Genomic DNA, 18,805 nt, shown 5'->3' with positions numbered 1-18,805 from the left:
TAAATGTTAGAGCTTCTGCAAAGCAAAAGAAACTATCAGCAGAGTAAACAGCCTACAGAATGGGAGAACATTTTTGCAATCTGTCCATCTGACAAAGGTCTAATATCCAGTATCTATAAAGAACTTAACTTTATAAGAAAAAAACTCATTGAAAAGTTAGCAAATGGTATGAACAGAACCTTCTCCAAAAAAGACATACACGTGGCCAACAATCATATGAAAAAAGATCAACATCACTGATGATAGAGAAATGCAAATCAAAATCACAATGAGATACCATCTCACACCAGCCAGAATGGCTATTATTAAAAAGCCAAAAAATATAAATATAAAGGAATATAAATCGTTCTATTATAAAGACACATGGATGCATATGTTCATTGCAGCACTATTCACAATAGTGAATACATAGAAACAACCCAAATCCCCGTCAATGATTGGATGAAGAAAATATGGTATATATACATATATGTTCCCACCTATAAGTGGGAGCTAAATTATGGTAAAATGTGCACACAGAGGGGAACGACACACACTGGGGCCTATTGGAGGGTGAAGGTTGGGAGGAGGTAGAGAAGCAGGAAAAATAACTATGGATACTAGGCTTAATACCTGGGTGATGAAATAATCTGTCCAACCAACCCCTGTTTTTAGCTATGTAACAAATCTGCACATCCTGCACATATATTTCTGATCTTAAGATAATTAAAAAAATTATTACCATATGATCTAGCAGTTTGTTGAAAAGCCTTTCTTTTTCCCATTTTGCGTTTTTGGTAAATTTTCTTTAAATCAATTGACTGTAAATTCATAGACTTATTTCTGAGCTCTCTATTCTGTTTCATCGTTCTGTGTGTCTTATTTTTATGCCAGTACCATGCTTCTTTGATTGCTATACCTTTGTAGCCTATTTTGAAGTCAAGTAGTGTAATCTCCGGCTGTGTTCTTTTTATTCAAGATTGTTTTAGCTAATCGGAGTCTTTTGTGGTTTCATACAAATTTTAGGAAGATTATTTCTATTTCTGTGAAAAATACTGATATTTTGATAGGAATTATATTGAATCTTTAGACTATTTGGGGTAGTATGAAGTTTAATGATACTCTAATTCATGAGCACAGAATATCTTTGTATTTATTTGTGTCTTGTTCAATTTTGTAATCTATGTTTTATAGTTTTCAGTGTAGAGATCTTTTACTTTTTTGACTAAATTTATTTCTAAATATTTTTTTAGCCATTGTCAATAGGACTGCCTTATTTTCACATAGTACACTATTATATAGAAATATACTTTGTTATGTATGTTGATTTTGTATTCTGCAACTTTACTGAATTGATTTATTAGTTTTAACAGATTTCTTATAGAGTCTGTGGGGTTTTCTATATAATATGTCATTTACAAACTAGGATAATCTAACTTCTTTCTTTCCAATTTGTGTGTATTTTCTTTCTTTTATCTGACTACTCTGGCTTAGACTTTCAGTACTGTGTTGAATAAACATGGCAAGAGTGGATTTCTCCACTGGCTTTTAACTTTTCTCCATTGAGTATGATGTTAACTGTGGGTTTCTCATGCATGAACTTTTTGTGTTGAGGTACATTCCTATACCTAATTTGTGGAGAGTTTTTATCATGAAACAATGTTGAATTTTGTTAAATGCTTTTTTTTGCTTCTATTGAAATGATTACATGACTTTTATACTTCATTCTGTTAATATGGTATAGCATATTGATTTGAGTATGCTGAATGATGCATGGATCCTTGGAATGAATCCAACATGGATCATGGTAAACAATCTTTCTAATATGTGGATAAATTTAATTTGCTAGTACTTTGAGAATTTTTGTGTCTCTGCTTATCAAGGATACTGGCCTGTATTTTTCCTTTCTCTTTTTTGGTAGTATTCTTTTCCGGTTTTGGTATTAGGCTAATGTCGGCCTTATAAAGTGAGTTTGGAAATAGTCCCTTTTCAATTTTGCGGAAGAGTTATAGAAATACTCAATTAGTTCTTTAAATGTTTGGTAGAATTTAGTAGTGAAGCCATCAGGATCTGCACTTTTCTTTGATTGGAGACTTTTTAATTACTAATTAAATCTTCTTATTTGTTACTGTCACATTCAGATTTTTTCCCTCACAATTCAATGTTGGTAGGTTGTATATGTATAGGAATTTATCAATATCTTCTGGGTTATAAATTCTTTTGGCTGGGTGCAGTGGCTCATTGTAATCCTAGCACTTTGGGAGGCTGAAGCGGGTGGATTATCTGAGGTAAGGAGTTTGAAATCAGGTTGGCCAACATGGTGAAACCCCATTTCTACTAAATATATAAAAATTAGCTGGGTATTTTAGCAAGTACCTATAATCTCAGTCACTCAGGAGGCTGAGGCAGGAGAATTGCTTGAACCCGGGGGTGGGGGGCAGAGGTTGCAGTGAGCTGGATCATTCCTCTGCACTCCAGCCTGGGTGACAGAGTGAAACTCTGTCTCAAAAAAAAAATTTTAAAAAATTGGCATGTAATTGCTCCTAATGGTCTCTGATGATCGTTTGTAGTTTTCTTGTATCAGTTGTAATGCCTCTTTTTTATTTCTGATTTTTTCTTCTCTCCTTGTTTCTTTAGTCTAGCTAAAGGTTTGTTGATTTTATCTTTCAAAAAACTCTTCATTTTGTTGATGTTTTCTCTTATTTTTCTATTGCATTAATATTTATCTAATCTTATTTCTTCTTCTAACATTGGATTTTGTTCTTCTTTTTCTAATTCCTTGAAATGCAATTATAGGTTGCTTAAGGTTTTTCTGTTTTGTCTTGAAGTAGTCTTGTTTAGATGGAATCTTATTGAATTGCCTTGCCTACCTGAATTCCCGTTTCTCTACCTGGATATTTATAATTCTGTTGGTTTATAAAGATTTCTGCCATTTTTTCTATAAATACATTTTCTACTCCTTTATCTTTCTTTTCCCTTCTTATAGTCATGTGACTAAAAAATTTGCTTTTTCTGATGCTTTCCTATAAATTCTGTAAGCTTTTTTTCATTTTTATTCTTTTTTATTATTTGTATACTTTCTTTCTTTGGAGGGGGAGGAAGGGAGGAAGGCAGGAAGGGAGGGAAGGAGGAAGGGAGGAAGGCAGAAAGGGAGGGAAGGAGGAAGGGAGGGATGAAGGAAGGGATGAAGGAAGGCAGGAAGGGAGGAAGGGGGCAGGGAGGGAGGGAGGGCAGGAGGGAAGGAAAGGAAAGAAATCAAGCAATCAGAGAGACATTGCCAATCTGGATCTAGAGGTTTACAAGTTGATTTCTTTTTTTTTGAGAGAAGGAAAGAAAAAAAAATGAGTTAAGGAGAGGAAGAAAGAGGAAGAGAAAGAGGGAGGGTAAATGAAAATATTGCTTTATTCTGAAAAAAAATGGGTATTATAATGGCCAATCAATGTTTCATTTAAACCTATGAGTAGGTGTGATGTGGTATTGACAAGAATGTATATTTTGTGTATTTGAAGTGGAGAGCTCTATAAATGTTTATTAAGTTTACTTGTTCTGGATCTGAGTTCGAGTCCTTGATATCCTTATTAATTTTCTGTCTCATTGAATCTAAGTCTCTATGTATCTGGGTGTTAGGATCGTTAACTCTTGTTGTTGCATTGATCCTTTTACCACTATATCTTTGTTGCTTTAAAATCTATTTTATCCAATACGAGAAATGCAACTCCTGCTTTTTATTTATTTATTTATTTTTGCTCTCCATTTGGTTGGTAAATCTTTCTCCATCCCTTTGTTTTGAGACTTTGTGTATCCTTGCATGTGAAACAGGTCTGAATGTAACATGCCTTTGGGTTTTGGCTGTGTCTTTTGATTGGGGGATTTAGTCGATTTAAATTTAGGGTTACTGCCATTTGATGTTAACTGGCTGTTTTATCCATTCGTTGATGTAAATTCTTCTTTATGGTGGTGCTCTTTACTTTTTGGTCTATTTTTAGAAAGGCTAATTCTGGTTGTTTCTTTCTGTGTGTAATGCTTCTTTCAGAAGCTCTTGTAAAGCAGGCCTGGTGGTAATAAAATCTCTGAGTACTTGCTTGTTCATAAAAGATTTTATTTTTCCTTCAGTTGTGAAGCTTAGTTTGGCTGTATATGAAATTCTGGTCTGAAGGTTCTGTTCTTTGAGGATGTTGAATATTGGCCCCCACTCTCTTCTGGCTTGTAGAGTTTCTGCTGAGAGATCTGCTGTAAGTCTGATAGGCTTGCCTTTGTGGGTAACCATATTTGTATATTTTCAAATGATCTTTCTTCCAGTTCATGGATTCCTTCTACTGCTTGATCATTTCTGCTGTTAATACTCTCTATAACTTTTTTCAGTTTATTTACTATATTTTTCAACTTCAGAATTTTCATGTATGTGTATATGTATGTATGTATTTTTAATTATTATTATTTTTTGAGACGGATTCTTGCTCTGTTGCCAGGCTGGAGGGCAGTGGTGTGATCTTGGCTTACTGCAACCTCTGCCTTTGGGTTCAAGTGATTCTCCTGCCTCAGCCTCCTGAGTAGCTGGGACTATAGGCACATGCAACCATGGCTGGCTAATTTTTTGTATTTTAGTAGAGATGGGGTTTCACCACATTGACCAGGATGATCTTGATCTCCTGACTTTGTGATCTGCCCACCTTGGCCTCCCAAAGTGCTATGATTACACGTGTGAGCCACTGTGCCTGGCCCATTTATGTTTTTAATAATAATTTCAATTATTAAAATTAATTTCTATTGAAGTTTATTTTGGTCATTTATTGTTGTTCTCATTTTATTGAATTGGTTCTCTGTTTTCTCAAAGTTTGCTGAGATTCCTTAAAACAGGTATTTTGAATTCTTTGTTGGGCTGTTCATACATCTCCATATTTTTAGGGTTATTCACTGGCACTTTGTTTTTTCCCATTGTTCAGGTCTTGTTTCTCTCATTGTTTTTGATCCTTGTAGCTGTGGATTAGTAATTGTACATTTGAAGGCACAGGTACCTATTTCAGTTTTCACAGACTGGCTTAGTCTGGGAAAGCCCTTCAACAGTCAGCATGTCCAGAGATTCTGAAAAGATCATTGGCATGGTCCACAGATGGACTTGCTTCTGGAGTCCTTGGCCTGGCTACTTTGGTGCCTGGGTCAGTAGGAGGGTGAGCCTGGAGCCGGGATACACTTGGGTGGACATGTTGATTGCATCTGCTGAGGTGGGCCTAGAGCCTGTATGCATGGGGATTTCCCTAAAACCTGTGTTTCCATGGGCTGGCCTGGTGTTACAGTGGGCCTAATTCCAAGTGCTGCTGGGGCTGGCCTGGCATTGGGGACATCCGGAAGCCTAGTGTCATTGGGTTAACCTTCTTCTGAGAGATGTTTGTAGCCTGGGAATAGTGAAATTGATCTGGTGGCAATGTGAACTAGAAATCAAGTCTGTCATGTAGGTCTGAAGCCTGAGGCTATGGAGTCCAACTTACTGCCATGTTAGGCTTGCAGACTCAGTGTGAGGATATTGGCCTGGTGTCTGTTGCTGTGGGGGCCTATACAGTGCTGGGTTTTACTGTGCCTGATCTGTTGTTGGGATTCAAGACAAAGTCTTGTGCTCACTTCTCTTTTTTCAAGTGGAGGGTATCTCTCTCTATGATGTGCTCCTTAGGTTTGAGGTAAGGGTGATGCAAGTAATGTGAAGCTGTTCTTCCTACCTTGTGCAGTACATATGATATCTGTTACACTCAGGTACTGTTATCTCTCACCTGGCTTACTTACCTCTTATGAAAGTATTTTTATGCATAGATAGTTGCTGTCTTCATGGTTTCTCATCTTGTCCATTGTCACTTATGAATTGAGAAATGTCTTGAGGTAAACAGATAGTATAGAAATTTAGATTTGCTGAAATGATTTTTCCTTCTATCACAAATCTTGTTATCCAATGGCTTATAACAGATTTTATTAAAAAGTATTTTATCTACATGTTCCAGTTTTTCTCATTGAGAAGTGGAATTCTCTCAGTCTTTGTTTCTTGTTTTGTTGTGCTCTCTCTTTCTGTGAATGAATTATTTTAGTTCTTAATTTTACTGTTTTTCTCTAAAAAACTAGCTTTGTAATATTTAATTGGTACTTATTTTCCTAATTAATCAAATACAGTGTTTTTAAATTAATCTGTTTTCTTGCTGTACTTAGATTTGTTTTATAGTTCAGCTTGTTTTGTTTCTTGAGTTAGAGGACTATATATACATGTATACATATATGCTGTATTTGTAGTAAGATGATATATATCATTTATGTATAGCAAATTGATATATGTTTAGGACTATAAATATTTCTCTAAGAATGGATTTAGATACAGTCTACAAATTTTGATGTGTATTTTTATTATAATATATAAAGATATTCTGCAATTTCTATTTTGACTGACAAAATTGAATTAGAAGCATATTTTTTCATTTTCAGCTTTGATGTACTTTTTGATTTTGGCTTTGTTTATAACATTACTACATTATGATCTGAACCATTTTTTAAATGAATTTACTGACTTTTTGTGTCCTAATTTAATTTTTTATGGAGTCTTGAAAGAAAGCATAGCTTGTATTTCTGTGGTAGATTTAAAAATATATGTCTTTTAGATGGACTTAACTATATTGCATAGATTGCTTCTAATATACTTCTATTTTTTCTTGGAATATTCTCGGGTTTTATGAATATTGATACCATTTTTTATAATATATAGGTATTTTTACTATTACTGCACTGATACTGTACCCATTATTATTATTGTTTTACAGAGACAGATTTTGCTCTGTCATCCAGGCTAGAGTGCAGGGTCCAGTCATAACTCACTGTAACCTCAAACTCTTGGGCTCAAGAGTTCCTCTCATCTCAGCCTCCTAAATAACTAGGGTTACAGGCTTGTGCCACCATGCCTACCTAATTTTTTAAACTTTTTTTTTTTGCAGAGATGGTGGTCCTTCTATGTTGCCCAGGTTGGTCTTGAGTTCCTGGCTTCAAGTGATCTTCCTGCCTCAGCCTCTCAGAGGTATGATATATATGATCTATATGATAGCTGGAATTATAGGTGTGAGCCACTGTGCCTGGCTGGTACTCTTCATTATTTCACAGTTTTTTTTCTTTTTTTACTTTATGTGTTTTTTTGTTACTCATTCAATTGTGTGGTAATATGATCATGATTTCTGCCTCTTTGTCTCTTTAATAAGCAAATAATTTAACTTGTATACAAATTCATTTTCACATTTTCCAAGTTAGTGTTTTAGGTTTTACTTACAGTATTTATTTGGTTTTGCTTTGTAACTGAATGTGGAAGACTTTAGTTTAATGGACAAGCTTACTATTTTACTCTTATTGAAATAGCAAATGTGCTTAGTCTAGTTTTGTCAGATTATTTTATTTCATGCTTATATTTTTGTAGCTTTAAAAATACTTCATGGCCTGCTCTGCTTTCTCTGCCTTATGTTTGTGCTTCCTTTGATAATTAGAATGGTTTATACTTTTGTTGTAGTTGTTTCCTACAATTTTATATGATAGCCTTAATTCTTTCCTTGGACAATATTTATTAATTTTCTACTTGATAAATGATGAAAATAGTAAACTTTCTTCTTTCTCCTTCCTTGCTTTTCTTTTCTTCTTTGCCTCTACCTCCTAAGTTTAATTACACTTTAGTCTTCACTTGGCATTACAGTTTCTTGGAAACTGCAACTTAGGGTAAAACAATGCGTAACAAAACCAATTTCTTTTGTTTAAAAATTTTTTTCTTTTTTTTTCAATTTTTTAATATTTTTATTTTAAGTCAGGGGTACATGTGTAGGTTTGTTACATAGGTAAACATATGTCATGGGGGTTGGTTATACAGATTATTTCATCACCCAGGTATTAAGCCTAGTACTTGTTCATTATTTGTTCTGATCCTCTCTCTCTTCTCTCACCCTCCAACCTCTGATAGACCCCAGTGTACGTTATTCCACTCTGTATGTCCATGTGTTCTCATCATTTAGCTCTCATTTATAAGTGAGAATATGTAGTATTTGGTTTTCTGTTCCTACATTATTTTGGTATGAATAATGGCATCTAGCTCCATCTGTAGCCCTATGAACTATGTGATCTTATTCTTTTTTATAGCTGCCTAATATTCCATGGTGCATAAGTACCATATTTTCTTTATTCAGTCTATCATTGATGGGCATTTGGGTTGATTCTGTGTCTTTGCTATTGTGAATAGTGTTGTAATGAACATATGTGTGCATATGTCTTTATAATATAATGATTTATATTCCTTTGGATATATACCCAGTAATTGTCTGTCTTTAGGGCTTTGAAGAATCACCACACTGTCTCCCACTATGGTTGAACTATCATAATTACACTTCCATCCATAGTGTATAAGCATTTTTTTTTCTCCACAACTTCACTAGCATCTGTTATTTTTTGATTTTTTCATAATAGTTGTTCTGACTAATGTGAGATGGCATCTCATTGTGGTTTTGATATGGACAGATGGCAGGGAAATACTGGGTAGAAGAGGGTGGTTACCCTGCAAAGGCCCCACCCTCAAGCCTGGAAACTGGTAGCCCTATGAGAAGAGGCATTCCTGTTTTCCCACCCAAAAGTTGCCTTTTGGCCTGCCATGCACTCGTATCCTGTACTCATATAAACCCTAATCCCTCGGATCAACAAGGAGGTGCACAGCAAATGGAAGAATGGTGCAGCAGAGGAGAGAAGAGATGGAGCATCTGAACATTGGGAGGAGTTTGGCTGGGGACAGTTGGAGAATTGGCCACTGGATAGCAGAACTCCAGGGGAAGATCATCTTCCAACTCTATGTTTGGCTCATCCATCCTGCTGAGAGTCACCTCCACCACCCAATAAAACTGGCATTCATCATCCTTCAAGTTCCTGTGTGACCTGATTATTCCAGGATGCTGGACAAGAGCTTGAGATACAGAAAGCTATCAAACTTGTCCTCTGCCCTTGCGAAAAGGCAGAGGGCCACTGAGCTGGGTAACACTTAAGCCATCAGTAGATGGCAAGGCTAAAAAGTGCACTGTAACATATGCCCTCTTAAGCTCCTGTACCCGTTCATATGCATGCTTCCCCTTCCCTAAGGTTTGAGCAATGGTAGTGACCAAACAGATGAGTCACATTCCTGTCATATGTTCTGAGAGTGGGGGCAGGGAATCTCTTGTTTCAGTTTTGATTTGCATTTCTCTATGATCAGTGACACTGAACATTTTTTTTTATTTGAGACAGAGGCTTGCTCTGTCGCCAGGCTGGAATGCAGTGGCACGATCTCAGCTCACTACAACCTCCACCTCCTGGGTTCGAGCGATTCCCCTGCCTTAGCCTGCCATATAGCTGGGACTACAGTCTTGCGCCACCCTGCCCAGCTAATTTTTTTTTTTTTGTATTTTAGTAGAGATGGGGTTTCACCATGTTGGCCAGGATGGTCTCTATCTCCTGATCTCATGATCTGCCTGCCTTGGCCTCCCAAAGTGCTGGGATTACAGGTGTGAGCTACTGTGCCCGGACAAACTTTTAAAAATATGATTGTTGGCCACATGTATGTCTTCTTTAGAGAAGTGTCTGTTCATGTCCTTTGCCCACTTTTTAATGTGGTTGTTTGTTCTTTTTTATTTTAAATTTGCTTATGTTCCTTACATATGCTGGATATTAGACTTTTGTCAGATGTACAGATTGCAAAAATTTTCTCTCATTCTACAAGTTGTCTACTTCCTCTGCTGATGGTTTCTTTTGCTGTGCAGAAGCTCTATCATTTACCTAGTTTACTTAGATACCATTTATCAATGTTTGCTTTTGTTTCAATTACTTTTGTCATTTTCATCATAAAATCTTTGCCTGTACCTATATCCTGAATCGTATTACCTAGGTTGTCTTCCAGAGTTTTTATAGTTTTGAGTTTTACATTGCAGTCTTTAAACCATCTTGAGTTCATTTTTTTATATAGTGTGAGGAAGGAGTCCAGTTTCAATATTTTGCATATGGCTAGCCAATTATCCCAGCACCATTTATTAAATAGGGAATCTTTTCTCCATTGCTTGTTTTTGTGAGGTTTGTTAAAGATCAGATAGTTGAAGATGTGCAGTCTTATTTCTGGGTTCTTTATTCTTTTCCATTGGTTTGTGTGTTTGTTCTTGTACCAAGTACCATGCTGTTTTGCAAAATAAATTTTATTTATCTAATCAATGTTATAACAGAACTACTTGAAGGAAACAGTGTTATTCAAGGCCTGCTATGTGTAATTTCACCTAAAGTTGCAGTTTCCAAGAATCTATTGATGAGGATAAGTGAGGACTTGCTGTTAAATAATATTTCTTAGTATTTTCTTATATCAAGTAAGTTTTTTTCTCTGGTATTGATTTTTCAGATTTAACTGTTTTCACTCTCAAACTAGTGAAAACAATGAAATTGGGACACACATTACTTGTCATATTTGGTCACCTTCCCTCCTAACGTTTTTGTTATATAAATTAAGATGTTATTAACATCTTCTGCCAACCAAACTCCCCAAAGTTATTTAGCCTTAGTCCTACAATTATGAAGATGCAATGCTCACTGATACCCTTGCCATTTTCTCTTTAGTCACCCTTTGGTGTGTGTATATAGTAGATTCATACAGAAAGCTTCATGGGAGCATTATTCTTCATGTTTTTGCTGTTCTCCATATATTATCAGATTTAATTTCTATGTTTTTGAATACACACATGTTAAAATATCAGTGAGGACAGATAAATGCTGTGGATAGTGAATACTTTTTCTCTTTCTGTTCTTGCTCCTTCCTGCCTCTTGCCATCTACCTGGTTGTAGACGCAGGCATCTCAGCAACTTTGATTTTTACAAGATGATTGTACATCCTTTGGCCACAGTTGATTGGTCCAAGGTAGGCACCAGATCTAAGTTTTGACAATCAGAGTCCCAATCATGGATATTTGGAGAGAGGACTGAGAGCAAAAGAAAGAAAGAAGAAAGAGAAATTGAGAGAGAGACCAGTCGTTCTGTGATTGACTGGACCTGTAAATAAGGCTGTTTATGGCCATGTTTTTAGATAGTAAATAAGAAAAGCAGAGAGAGAAAAATAAATGGGGCAGAGACAAAGAGAGATGCAGAACTAAATAAGAAAGAAAATCTTGTACATTCCCTCTAGCTTCCAGTTTATTCTGGAGGCCTGGCTGCTTTTCTTGTTTCCATGTGACATTCTTGTAACTGTATAATAAATTCACTTATTTTACTTAAATAGGTTTCTGCTATTTGCAACTGTTGGAAACTAACTCACATTTCTTCTCAATGAAAAAGAGGGGAAGAATCAGATTAATCTTTCTTATCCTACAGGATTTTTTCAACTACAGAGTTACCAAGTGAATTCAAACAGACTCTTTATTAGCTAGCTTAATTAGCAGATTAGATCTGGTTTTGGTATCAGACTCACTGGCTGTGTCAATATGATACAATAGTGTAAAATTAAGAGCAACTGAGGGATTCAGTCATTTGAATTTGCAATGGCTCATTAAGTCAGCCCATGAGCTGCAGGCAGGTACATTTGGATTGCCACAGCTCGCTAATCTTTGCCTCCAGTTCTGTTGTGGTTGTCTATACTTGCAGTCCAGCCATTGGCTGCTCTTCTTAAAAGCATTCTGATCAAAAAGCACACTTCCCCAAATACTGCTATTTCAAAAGTGCTCACACTCTAAAAACCAAGGCTTACCAGCAGGGTCAAAATGTCTGCAGACAACTGCATATTGTCTTGGTACCTTGAAGAGGAACCTCATCTTCTTAGTTATTTTGTTTCTTTTTATTGTGGGAAGGTATTGGGTGGCTGAGGGAGAAGCTGTAGTCCTAGGAGTCAATATCCAATGTCAGGCATCTTGGGAGTTTTTCAGGCCAGCTGAAATACAGCTCATATATATAAAAAATATATATAAAGCTTAATTAGTCTTTAGCTTAAAACTTGGCTGAAAACTACATTAAATTTTTATTTTTCATTAAAAACAGGACATGTTTTTTAGAAAATAAAATAGAAGAAATAAAGCCACTCTCCCACCAACCAAAGAACCACTGTTAAGTTCTAACATTTTCAGATTTTGTTTTAAATTTGTCAATATATTTGCTTATTGTTTCATTTATGTGCTGTATGTTGTATATTTACCATTCTACATCTCCTTTTTAATCCAAGAATTTTCTGTATAATTATAAACTAAATGTTTCCAAAGGATTCATGGGACAGATATCATACAGTTTATTAATCATAATTTGGGGGCATTTGTGTTTCTAATTTTTTGAGATTTTATTTTTGCAATAAGTATCTTTGGCATAAAATTCTTTTGTGTACAGGATTTGTTGTTGTAGGTTAGATCCTCTTAAGTTTCTGCTCCCATTTTGAATATTTTCATTCTGACAGTACAAGTTCACCTGCCACTTCTTCCCGGTTTCCCTTTAGATTTGCAGGCACTAGTCCCAGGTCTGTGGAGTGAGGAGGCCCAAGATAGGTTTGGGAACACTGAATGTGAACTGCAAATGTGAAAGAATCTGAAATCCGGGTTAATCCCTTTGTTTTCATCTCACTGAGCCCCAAAGATGAAAACTGGCTGAGAATGTGCCGGGATTTGGCTTGGCCGGCTGGCGAGGCATCCCCGAATAATGGGAGATTATTAGAATCCTGCCCTTTTCCAGCAAGCCTTTATCCACATTCATTTTTATGTTGTGCCAATTAGGGATGACACAGTGGTTTGCTTTGTGTGCATTCTGGCAGCCCCATCCACATAGATTTGGGAGAAAAATCTCACAGAATGTGCACGTCACTTTGGCTTTCTGTAACAAGGCATGATAGAGGGATCTTGGGACCCTCATCCTAAATGCATAAGTTGCTATATGCCCTAAGAGATTATCTGTGAGACTTTTAATGCTCTGGCATCTTTATGCATGAAATGTCTCTTATAGAGGACTAGTAATCACATTGAGTATAGAGTGGAGATCACTCTCTGAAATTTATTTTTCAGTGGTGACATTGTATCAATCCATACTGGAGCCACAGGTGGGACACAGCAATAAAACAGAATTTGATGCAAGGTGGAGTTTGTTGACCCCATTCAATTGTATTTAGTGATTAAAAGTTTTAAAGTATCACACTATAAGCTTTTTAATCTATGTTCCACAGCTCAGCCCTATGGTCAGTACTATAATGAATCTTCAGCATATATAAAGAGCCAGACTCCAGTACTCACCCAGGGCCCTTAAGGGGATCTGTATTCAGAGCCAAGTTCTTCATCATATCCAACTGCTAGGGTTCTGGAACAGGATTTATCCTCTTTTCATTTCTTAGGCATCTGCTTTCCTCTTTATGGTTTATAAATGCAAAAGTAACAACCCTAGCTACCTCTTATTTATATATAAGGGACTTTGTTAATTTTAGTCAAAAGATACTCCTTATGGCAGTGCACCTGTGTCAACTGCAAGTAAGAGCTCAACTGCTATGATGCCTGTCTGCAACGCCATGGATACCCATCTCTTTCATAGCCATACAGTCTTGTTGAGGTTAGCAATTGATATGCAACCAGAAGAATCAGAGATGGGGCTTCTCTGTGGGATGACATGATGCATCCACTTTGTTCTTTGGGTGTCTTTGTGTGGCTCTGCTTAAATTCTTTGTGCAGGACTTGGGGGGGGTGCCCTTCCTCCTCCTAAACACTTCCAGTACTAGCAATTAGTGATGGACTGATGGAGCCTCAACATGGGTTAACTGCTTTCCTTCTGGTTATGGTTATCAGTGGGCATGGGGACGTACTCAGGTGGTATGTGTAGGAGCTCCTGATACTCAGAAGAGAAATGCCAATATATTCCCATGGGGGGTGTGTGTGTGTGTAATGCATGAAATTTACTGCCAGAGGGGAGCTTATAGTATTTCATTGGATACTATAATTTGAGAGCTAGAAGACACCATACAGGTCCTTTAATCCAACCACCATAATTTACACATCAGGAGAGAGATACAGAGTGATTTTAGGGATTTTCCCAAAGTCAGAGGATTGACATAGCTAGGTCTACAACCTGGGTGTCCTGATCTCAGTCAGATTACTTTTAATCACACAATGTCTAATTTTAAAAATAAGGGAAAATTTATTTCTGTAAAACTACTTTGCTGAGGCAGGAAAGAGAGAAACACTAAAATGTTTATCATTCTTATTCTTATTATTACTATTACTAATTAGCATAGTACTTTGTGCTTTTTCTTTTTTTTAAACTACATTATTTGTGATTGACAAGAAGTACAAAAAGTACAAAAAACTGTACATATATATGTATACAACTTGATGAGTTTGAAGATAAATATATACCTGTGAAACCATCACCACAATTAATGCCATAGATGTATCTATCACTTTGGAAAGTTCCCACCCATCCTCTATTTATTTGTTTGTTTGTTAGGAATATTTAACATAAGATCTATCATCTTAGCAGATTTTAAAGTATACAGTACAGTATTGTTAACTTTAGGCACTATGCTATACAGTAGATCTCTTGGACTTACTCATCTTATATAACAAACTTTGTATAACTGAAACTTTGTATCCTTTAAGCAGTACCTCCTCAGTTTCTTCTTCTAGCACTTAACAGCCACCATGGTACTCTTTACTTCCATAGGTTTGACTATTTTAGATTCCTCATGTAAATGGAATTATGTAGTATTTGTCCATCAATGTCTGGCTTCTCTTATTTCTGAACCTCTTGATTCATTCATGATGTTGCAAATGACAGAATTTTCCTTTTTTCAAAAGGCTGAATTCCATTTATTTCATTTCATTTTATTTCATTGTTCATGTATAAGAAATTTAGAAATGTGTTAGTATCCAGATACTCATGGATTTTCTAGAGATATTTCTGTTATTGATGTCTAATTTAACTCCGTTGTGATTAATGGATATACTGTGTCTGACTGGACTCTTTTTACATTTACTGAGACTTGTTTGTGGCCTAGAATATAATCTACATAGGTAAATGTCTCATGTGCATTTGAATATGTATTCTGCCTTTGGTGGAGTTTTATTTGTCCAAACTTTGGAGTGTTCTATTAATGTTAGTTAGGTCAAGTTGGCTGATGGCATTATTCAGATCTTTTAAATACTTACCAATTTTGTGTCTACTTTTTCTAGAAACAATTAGAAGAGAGGTGTTAAATTTTCTAACTGTAATTGTGGATTTTTCTGTTTCTCTTGACAGTTATATCAGTTTCTGTACCATGTATTTTGAAGCTCTGTCATTAGGAGCAGGAGCATTTACTAATACTATGATTATTATTCAATTGACCCTCTTACAATTATAAAATGACCTTCTTCATTCCTATTAATCATCTTTATTCTGAAATATACTTTGTATGATATTAATACTATCACCCCAACTTTATTTTCATTAATGTTAGCATGGCATATATTTTTCAGTACTTTTTCTTTTAACTAAATTTTTTTTATATTTAGTGCATATTTCTTGTAGCATATGGTCATGCTTTAAAATACAAATCTGTCTGACAGAGCTGGGTATACTGGCTCATGGGTGTAATCCTAGCACTTTGGGAAGCTGAGGCAGGAGGATCACTTAAGCCTAGGAATTTGAGACCAGGGTAGGCAACACAGTGAGACCCATCCCTACAAAAATTTTTTTTTAAAGTTAGCCAGATGTAGTGGCACACACTTATGGTCCCACTAACTTTGGAGGTTGAAGTGGAAGAATTGCTTGAGCACAGGAGGTTGAGGCTGCAGTAAGCCATGATCATGCCACTATGCTTCAGCCTGGGCAACAGAACAAGACCATGCCTCAAAAAAAATAAAATTTATTTGACAATCTCTGCCTTTTCATTGAGATGTTTAAAACATTTACATTTAATGTGATTATTGATAGGGTTGCATTTCAGTTGATTATCTTGCTATTTGCTTTCTATTTGTCTTATCTCTTTTTGTTCCAGTTTTTGTTCTTTATTTTCCTTCTTTTAGATTAATGTTTTTTATGATTGCCTTTTATCTATGTTGTTGGTTTATAAGTTTAACTATTTTAGTCACTGTTTTAGGCTTTATATTATACATATTTAACTTATCACATTCTACCTTCAGATAAAATTATATCACTTCATGAGAAGTATAAGACATTTTCAACAGTATATTCTTTTCTCCCCTTTTACTTTTGTAGTATAAATATCATGTATTTTACTTTGAAATGTGTAATAAACCATGCACTCTTATTTTTGTTTAGATATTTAATTATCTTTTAAAAGAGACTTTGATAATAAGATATATAGTTTCCCATTTTGTTAACATTTTTGGTGCTGTTTATATTTTCCATAGATCTTTATTATGGAAATAATAGATCTTCATTTCCATTTGCTATTGTTTTTTGTCTGCCTGAAGGACTTTCTTGACATTTATTGTCATTAGATCTGGTGATAAATTCTTTTAGTTTCTGTATATCTACCTACGTCTTCGTTTCATCTTCATATTCGTTTATTTGTATTTTTAGACTAGGTCTTGCTATGTTTCTCAGGCTGGGCTCAAGCTCCTGGCCTCAAGTGATCATCCTACCTCAAGTCTCTCAAGTAGCTGCAATTACAGGTGCAGCCAGCCTTGCCTGGCTCATCTTCATTTTTGAAAGATATTTTCCCGGGCACAGAATTTTAGATTGATAGATGTTGTTTTACTGTCTTTTGGTTTGCATTGTTTCTGACAAGAAATCAGCTGTAGTCCTCATTTGTGTTTCTTTGTATGTGATATGACTTTTTCCCTCTGGCTACTTTTAATACTTTATCGTTGATTTTGAGCCGTTTGAAAAGATGTGCCTTGGCCTGTTTTCTTCAGTTTCTAGTGCTGGGGGTTTGTTTGGCTTCTTGCATATACAAGTTTAGTTTTTATGAAATTTTGAAGAGTTTTGACTATGATTTCTTCAGATATTCTTTTATGCCACCTCCATTCTCTCCAAACTCAGTGATTGCAGTTACACATAATTAGGCTGCTTGATATTGTTCCACACTTCATGGTTGCTCTGTTCATTTTTTTAAAGACTCATTTTTAAAATATTTTTCTGTATTTTGGAAAGTTCTATTGCTATGTATTCAAGTTCATTAATTTTTTTTTCTTCAGCAATGTCTAAACTTTCTTTATCTTATCAGGTCTATTTTGAACTCACACATTGTACTTTCATCTCTAAAACTTTGATTTGGATCTCTCAAAAATGTATCCTTCTCTCTATACTTTAATCTTTGAAGGTCTGATTATATAGTGGCAACAACTATTTTAATGTCCTTGTCTTCTACTTCTGACATCTGCATTTATTCTGAGTCAATTTTGATTGATTGTATTCTTTCTTTATTATAGGTTGTATTTTCCTTCTCATCTGTTTGTCTAGTAATTTGTTATTGGATTTCAAGCGTTGTGAGTTTTAATTTGTTTGCTTTTGCATACCTTTTGATTTATATAGCTATTATTAGCCTTTGTTCTGGAATGTACTGAAGTTATTCAGAAAAACTTGGGTTCTTTAGATTTTACCTTTAAGATTTGCTAAGTGGAAGTATAGCAGTGCTTAGTTTAAGGAAAATACTTCTCCCTAATGACGCAAGACCCTTCTGTATAATCTACCCAATGCTAAGTGAGTCACAAGGATTTCTATTTTGCACAGTAGGACCAGGCACTATTCTATGCCTGTCTTGGGTGAGTGTTGAGCACAGTTACCACTAATCCTTTTGGGGGATTCTTTCCTTAGCCTCAATGCATTTGCCAGTCATTACTCAGCTGAACACTGAGGAGGTCTCTGTCTACTGTTAGGAGTTCTTCCTCTGTCCAGTTTTCTCTTTTCTGGTTCATTGCCTTTAGAACTATAGCCACCTTCACGGACTTTCAGCTCTGTCTCCTCAAGTCAGATGGTTCATTGTGCTGTGCTCAGCTTTCTCCTACCTGCACCATAATTTAAAACATAATTAAAAAAAATAAAACCTTTTAAGGATAAGAGCTATAGTAATTATAGGGATCACCTCATTTTTCTCATTTTTTTCCCCTCCAGGGATCACTTTCTTTCATTTCCTGACATCCAATATTGTGAAAATAATTTTTAAAGAATATTTTGCCCCTTTTTGTTGTTTCAGGCTAGAGCATAAATTTGGCCAGAAGTAGGAGTCCTCAGTTGAACTGAAGTCAGATTTCAATATTGTATACATTTTTCAATTTCTTTGTTTATATCTAATCTCCTCTCTGGAGGTGGATTCTTCTTAAACCTGTGCGTGTTCCCTGTAACACTGTATTTTCTGTAAATTTAGAAATGTCCTCATATAGGGAATAATGACAGCATAGGAGTAACTTGCTATTAAAAAATGTGTGTCTATCATATAGTGTTTAATACTGTTCTCTTGGGTTTACTGTATTTTTATCTATATTCCTCTAATATAAGAAGAAGGGCTGGACCAGTCTGACTTTGAGTGGAAGTGAAAGTCCTAGGGCCTGGAACCCTGGTGTTTAAACTAAGTCAATAACCAGGTAGAAAAGTTAAAGCCCAAATGGTAAAAGGAAAGTCATTACAACGATATACAGGAGAGTTCAGTGACTGGGATTCAAATCTCGGTAGGAAACCAAGTGTGGAAGCTGAGAACAAGGAGAAAGCAGAGCAAAGCAATACAGTGAATATCCTGAGAGATGTACTGGGTGTGGATGGCCCCTCTGCTTGAAACTTAAAAAAACTCATCTGGCATGGATATGGTGAAAGGATGAGTGAACGTGACATAAAGAGATAGAACTGTGATGGGAAATCATTTACAGCACATAACTAC

At 35.7% G+C, this 18,805-nt stretch overlaps 1 long non-coding RNA gene across 7 annotated transcripts in view; it reads left to right on the top strand.

Annotated features, from left to right (window-relative positions):
• Positions 1-18,805, top strand: part of LOC144579174 (uncharacterized) — a 331,105-nt gene that overhangs the window by 257,319 nt on the left and 54,981 nt on the right. For all 7 annotated transcript variants that reach the window (XR_013526129.1, XR_013526126.1, XR_013526124.1 and 4 more), the window contains one exon: positions 6,942-7,021. This is a non-coding gene — a long non-coding RNA (uncharacterized LOC144579174). The remainder of the gene's footprint in view (positions 1-6,941; positions 7,022-18,805) is intronic.

Source organism: Callithrix jacchus, chromosome 14, assembly GCF_049354715.1.
Source record: "Callithrix jacchus isolate 240 chromosome 14, calJac240_pri, whole genome shotgun sequence".
NCBI classification, from domain to species: domain Eukaryota; kingdom Metazoa; phylum Chordata; class Mammalia; order Primates; family Cebidae; genus Callithrix; species Callithrix jacchus.
This window is presented reverse-complemented; position numbering and strand designations above follow the sequence as displayed.